The following is a 6,619-nucleotide window of genomic DNA, read 5'->3' as shown; positions in this document are numbered from 1 at the left end:
TGCCTCACGCACCTGGAAAAGCCACAGGCACTCAATGCCAGCCCGTGAAAGCAACTATGGGGGCTATACCCTGCAGAGCCATAGAGGCAGAGCTGCCCAAGGACCTGTGACCCCTTTGTTTTGGCCAGTTTTACCCATTTGGAACAGAAATATTTACCCAATGTTTGTACCCCCACTGTATCTTGGAAGTAACTAACTTGCTTTTGATTTTACAGGCTCATAAGTGGAAGGGACTTGCCTTGTCTCTGATGAGACTTTGGATTTAGACTTTTGGGTTAATGCTGGGATGAGTTAAGACTTTGGCGGACTGTTGGAAAGGCATAATTGTGTTTTGAAATGTGGAAAGGACATGAGATTTGGGAGGTGCCAGGGGAAGAATTTGGCTCTGTGTCCCCACCCAAATCTCATCTCAAATTGTAATTCAAATTGTAATCCCCAGGTGTCAAGGAAGGGACCTGGTGGGAGGTGAATGGATCCTAGGAACAATGACCCCTTTGCTGTTCTCATGATAGTGAGTCTCACAAGATATGATGGTTTAAAAGTGTGACACTTCTTTCCCTTGCTCTCTCTCCTGCCACCATGTCAGATGTGCCTTGCTTCTCCTTCACCTTCTGCCGTGATTGTAAGTTTCCTGAGGTCTGCTCAGCCATGTGGAACTCTGAATCAATTAAGCCTCTTTTGTTTATAAATTACCCAGTCTCAGGTAGTTCTTTATAGCTGTGTGAAAATGAACAAATACACCTTTCTTAGACCATACACAAAACTCAACTCAAGATGGATCAAAGACTTAAATGTAAAACTCCAACTATAAAAACCTTAGAAGACAACAAGAAAATACCATTCAGGGCATAGATATTGGGAAAGATTTCTTGATGAGGACACCAAAAGCAAGTATAACAAAGCAAAAATTGACAGATGGGATCTAATTAAATGAAAGAGCTTCTGCACAGCAAAGGAAACTATCAACAGAATAAACAGACAACCTACAGAATGGGAGAAAATTTTTGCAATCTATCCATTTGACAAAGGTCTAATGTCCAGCAGCCATAAGGAACTTAAACAAATTTACCAGAAAACCAACAAAAACTTATTAAAAAGTGGGCAAAGGACATGAACAGAAACTTCTCAAAAGAAGACATACATGCAGCTGACAAATACATGAAGAAAAGCTCAACACCACTGATCATTAGAGAAATGCCAATCAAAAGCACACTGAGATACCATTTCACACCAGTCAGACTGGGTATTACTAAAAAAGCCAATAAAACAACAGATGCTGGTGAGGTTGTGGAGAAAAATTAATGCTTTCACATTGTCGTTGGGAGTGTAAATTAGTTCAACCATTGTGGAAAACAGTGTGGTGACTTTTTAAAGACCCAAAGGCATAAATACCATTTGACCCAGCAATTCCTTTACTGGTATATATGCAAAGGAATATAAATCATTCTGTTATAAAGACACATGCATATGTATGTTCATTGCAGCACTATTCACAATAGCAAAAACATGGAAGCACCCTAAATGCCCATCAATGATAGACTGGATAAAGAAAATGTGGTACATATACACCATGGAATACTATGCAGCCAGAAAAAGGAATGAGCTCATGTCTTTTGGGGGGACATGGGTAGAGTTGGAGGCCTTTATCCTTAGCAAAGTAACCCAGGAACAGAAAACCAAATACCACATGTTCTCACTTATAAGTGGGAGCTACATGATGAGAACACATGGACACATGTTGGAGACCAATACACACTGGGGCTTGTCAGAGGGTTGGGGGTAGAGAAGAGAGAGGATAAGGTAGAATAGCTAATGGATGCTTGGCTTAATACATGGGTGATGGGATGATCTGTGCAGCAAAGCACCATGGCACATGTTTACCTAGGTAACAAACCTGCATATCCTTCACATGTGCCCCTGAACTTAAAACAAAAATTGGAAATTAAAAAAAAAATTATTTCTATTTGGGCTTGAAAAATAATTGTGTTGGCACATATATGCCTTTTAGCCTAATGGGGTCTTCCTGCCCACTGCACAAACAAAATCAGTTGCCACAGAGACCATGTCATTGCAGTGAAGAAAGAATTTAATTAACACAGGACTGGCCACACCCCTCAGGAAATGGAGTTATTACTCAAATCAATCTCCTTAAAGACTTGGAGAGTTTTTCAAAGACAGCTTGGTGAGCAGGTGGCTAGGGTATGGGGAGTTCTGATTGGTTGGGTCAGAGATAAAATCAGAAGGAGTCTAAGCTGGCTTCTTTCACTGAGTCACTTCTGGGTGGGGCCTCAGGAGTGGTTGTTGCATCCAGATGGACCCATTGGTTGTCAGACATGAAAAAAACCTGAAGTGATATCTCAAAAGGCCAATCTTAGGTTCTCTAATAGTGATATTACCTGCTGAAGTAATTGAGGAAGTTGCATATCTTGAGACCTCTAGCATCATGGCTGGCTATCATTTATATCTACACATTAGCAGAATTCTGGCTCCTCTATCCTCCTAGCCTGGTGGTCTGTCATTAACTTCACAAAGGTGGTCGAGTTTGGGGTAAGGACTATTACCACTTAAACTATCAACTAAATGGCTCCCAAAGTTAGTTTGGCATAAGCCCAAGAATACTTAAGGGCAGCTTGAAGTCTAATGGCATGATGGGGGTTGGCTAGATTAGATCTCCCCCTCTGCCATAATTTTCTCACTGTTATAATTTTTGCAAAGGCAAAAATTCACAACACATTAAATAAAATAATGAACCTTTACTAGAGATTTGACATGAGGTAGGATAGAGTGTTTATGATTCTATAGAGAACCTTTTTTTTTTAAGTGGGCTTGTTTATCTTTCTCAGAATGGATGCCCTGAAATGATTAAACACTACCTGCAGTACTGGGGATTCACATGATATAAAAAAAAATCTTTTGATTCAGTTAATTAAAACAGTAAAGTCTATGTAGTAGGAGAACAGTTTGACTGAACTGTTCTATTACCTTAAATTATTTAACTCCTGTGTTTGCCATTTACAATGTTGGCCTTACTCTCTCTAACGCTAAATCCAAAGAATTTAATTCAAATAGTATTTCTTATTATAAACACCAATTTTAGGATTGTATTGGTTGTATTTAGATTGGTTGATCTCATATAATATCAAATGCATCCTCTATTTAGTGAAGATATGAAAGAGGAATCAAGAGAGCATATATTCTGATAATTGAAATACGATATTGTTTTTCTTCCAACTACAGAAGCCCTGAAGTGTGAGATCTTTGAAGAATTCATTTATTTTTCTTGGTGTGAGCTGCAGGTGTCTTCTGGACAAGATGCCTAAATATGGACTGGTTGCCATGAGAGAGAAGAATATAATATTAATGTGGAATTTATTATAAGAGAATAAATAAACCTCTGCTGGCAACAAATGAACATAATTAGATTATTCTAGAGAAACTTCTCTATAAACACACTGAGATGGGTTAGTAAACAATGAAGAAATTTTATGCAATAGTTTTGGCAAGAATTATACAGAAGGCAATAATGGTCAGATATTGTTTGTAAGATTACATATTGAAGAGGCATCATTTGTCTTGGGTAATACCCAAGGTTCGTTCCCTCACACCAAGGAAATCGAGGATGTGGACACAAACAAGATTAACAGCAGAGGTTTAATAGGCAAAAGCAAAAAGAGAAAAGCTCTTTCTCCTGCAGAGACAGAGTGGCTCCTGAGTGTGTCTTCTGGTTCTGTGGTGAAATGCATGGGGTTTTATAGAGGAGCTTGAGGAGGTGGTGTCTGATTTACATAGGGCATGAGAGATTGGTCAGACCAGGTGTGCTGTTTGCATAGCGTACAAAGAAGCTGGCCATCCCATCCTAATCTTTTATGATGCAGATGGGGGTCTCGTGTAGCCTGCTTTTTTACTTCACACGTGAGTTATAATTAGAATTTTTGATGCTGCAAAAGAAGTAGCACTTGAATATAAATTTCCTCAGCAAGGCAGTTTGCTTCTGTAGAAGGGTGCAGCTCACAGATGGAACAATGGCAAGTGCACATCTGGACAAGGAGGGGAAGGGGTACTTAAGCCCAATGGAGGTCACCTCTACTGCTGTGTCATTCCCCTATTGGCTAGGGTTAGAACACACAGTCTAGTCTAATTCCGATTGGCTATTTTAATGGGAGTAGGAGTACGAGCCAGAGTGGTGGGGTGGGTAGTTTGGCGGGAAGGATGGTTATAGGTAGGTCAGAGCAGGTAAGTAGGAGTCAAAGCAGGTGACCAGAGCAGTTGACCGGGATGAGTCAGGACGGGGAAGGGGACTGGGGAACAGATGTGAACTACTGATTAGAACTGGTGGAAAAGGTTGTTTACTGAAACTACAAGGAAGTTAAACTTTAAAATAAAGAATAAGTCAGCTGCACATACTGACATATTGATTCTTTGAAGAGAAACTTGGGGTTCACTATATCTAACAAGTGCAACAAAGAATAGGGAAGAGGGAACCTCCATGTTGACTATACCTGGCTTACAGGTATCCCTTTAATATTGGCATAGCTCTCAGCATTTACCTATGCAAGCTTTTACCTTGCTTATCTATGCTTGCAGCTTGATTTTTCAGACTGCTTTTTGTTAGAAAAGAAATGATTTGGGGCTGCTTTTTATAAAATGAAAACCTTACTGAGGACTTTCTTACCCTATCTGCCTGAATACTTTCTAGCTCCTGTATCAATATGAAATGGCTTATAGTTGCACTGAGCCAGAAGATAATGAAATTATATAATCAGAATTTTATATCAGGAAGGGACCTAAAAGATAAATTACCCCAAACATAGCATTTTAAACTATAAAATATAAGATTCAGAAAGATTGACTTTTTCAAAGTCACATTAGTTTGGGTCATAGTCAATATCACAGTTCAGTTTAATGGAACAGAAATATATTAAGCACTTACTATGTGTCAGGTTCTTAGAAATTCAGGGAACAAAGATTTTTCAAAAGGTGAATCCTACCTTTGATCTTACAATCTCATTAGAGAGCCATACATTTCATGCCTTCCCTCAATTTGAAGATTTAGCATGGGCCCCATCCTGTTCGGCCCTGTACCTCCGCAGTATCCACCAGCCATGAGCTCCAAGTGGTTCAACAAGGGCCCCTGGTACCAGCTATCGGCCAGATCAGGAACTGGCTCCTGTCCAAGTATGATCCCCAGAAGGAGGCAGAGCTCTGCAGCTGGATCGAGGAACTAACTCATTGGCCTCTCCATCTGCCCTGACTTCCAGAAGGGCCTGAAGGAGGGGATTATCTTATGCACACTCATGAACAAGCTATAGCCAGGCTCAGTCCCCAAGATCAACCACTCCATCCAGAACTGGCACCAGCTAGAAAACCTCTCCAACTTCATCAAGGCCATGATCAGCTATGGCGTGAACCCCGTGGGCCTGTTCGAGGCCAACGACCTGTTTGAGAGCGGGAACACGACGCAGGTGCAGGTGCCTCTTCCCGCCCTGGTGGGGAAGGCCGAGACTAAGGGGCTGCAGGGTGGGGTGGACATCGGCGTCAAGTACTCGGAGAAGCGGGAGCGGAACTTCGACAACGACACCATGAAGGCCGGCCAGTGCGTCATCGGGCTGCAGATGGGCACCAACCATGAAGGCCGGCCAGTGCGTCATCGGGCTGCAGATGGCCACCAACCGTGAAGGCCGGCCAGTGCGTCATCAGGCTGCAGATGGCCACCAACCATGAGGGCCGGCCAGTCGGGCATGACCACGTATGGCATGAGGAGTCATCTCTGTGACCCCAAGAACCACATCCTGCCCCCCATGGACCACTCGACCATCAGCCTCCAGATGGGCACCAACAAGTGTGCCAGCCAGGTGGGCATGATGGCTCCTGGGACATGGCGGCATGTCTATGACACCGAGCTGGGAACGGACAAGTGAGACAGCCCCTCCATGTCCCTGCAGATGGGCTACAGCAGGGCGCCAACCAAAGTGGCCAGGTCTTTGGCCTGGGCTGGCAGATACACGACCCCAAATACTGCCCACAAGGCACAGTGGCCAATGGGGCTCCCTCTGACGCCGGCGACTGCCCGGCCGCGGGGAGGTCCCTGAATATTCTCTTACTACAGGAGGAGGCCGGCTACTGAGGCTCCCAGCACACTCTCTCCCCACATCGTCTTCCCGTGTGGGTGTTTGCGTTTTTCTGTGTTTTCATCTTTTTTTTCTTCTTAACCTGTTCAGTGCTACCAAACAACCGAGGGTCTGTGAGTGGCTCGTGGGATCAGCAGGGCTTTTTTCCCCTTGCCTTGGTCCTTTGCAAGACTGAGCCACCAGGATTCAGGGTAAGGGGTCAAGGTTGTATCCCAATCTGTGTAGGGTGAGGGTCCCTGATGGCATGTCCAGGATGTGGGCAGAGCTGGGGAGAAGAGACCTGGGCTTGGAAGGAACCGGCCCCCAAAGGTTTCCGGTTGCCTTGCCTCTTCCCACTTTTGTCACCCAATCAGTTTGTGGTTTCTGTACCCACAAAAGTTTCGGGAAGTATTAACAAAAGAAAAAACTTTTTTTCCCCCGAGGAATGGGGCGGGGACAGTGGAGGGGGTGCTGGAAAATGGGTCCCCTGGGAAAGGGGGCCTGGCCACGAT

The 6,619-nt window shown here is 43.6% G+C and overlaps 1 pseudogene; it reads left to right on the top strand.

Annotated features, from left to right (window-relative positions):
* The first annotated feature begins 4,990 nt into the window (after positions 1 to 4,990).
* Positions 4,991 to 6,124, top strand: LOC105728508 (calponin-2-like; annotated as a pseudogene).
* Positions 6,125 to 6,619: the final 495 nt, after the last annotated feature.

The sequence above is a fragment of the Aotus nancymaae genome, unplaced genomic scaffold (assembly GCF_030222135.1).
Source record: "Aotus nancymaae isolate 86718 unplaced genomic scaffold, 86718_ANA_hifiasm-v0.15.2.pri h1tg000108l, whole genome shotgun sequence".
NCBI classification, from domain to species: Eukaryota; Metazoa; Chordata; class Mammalia; order Primates; family Aotidae; genus Aotus; species Aotus nancymaae.
This window is presented reverse-complemented; position numbering and strand designations above follow the sequence as displayed.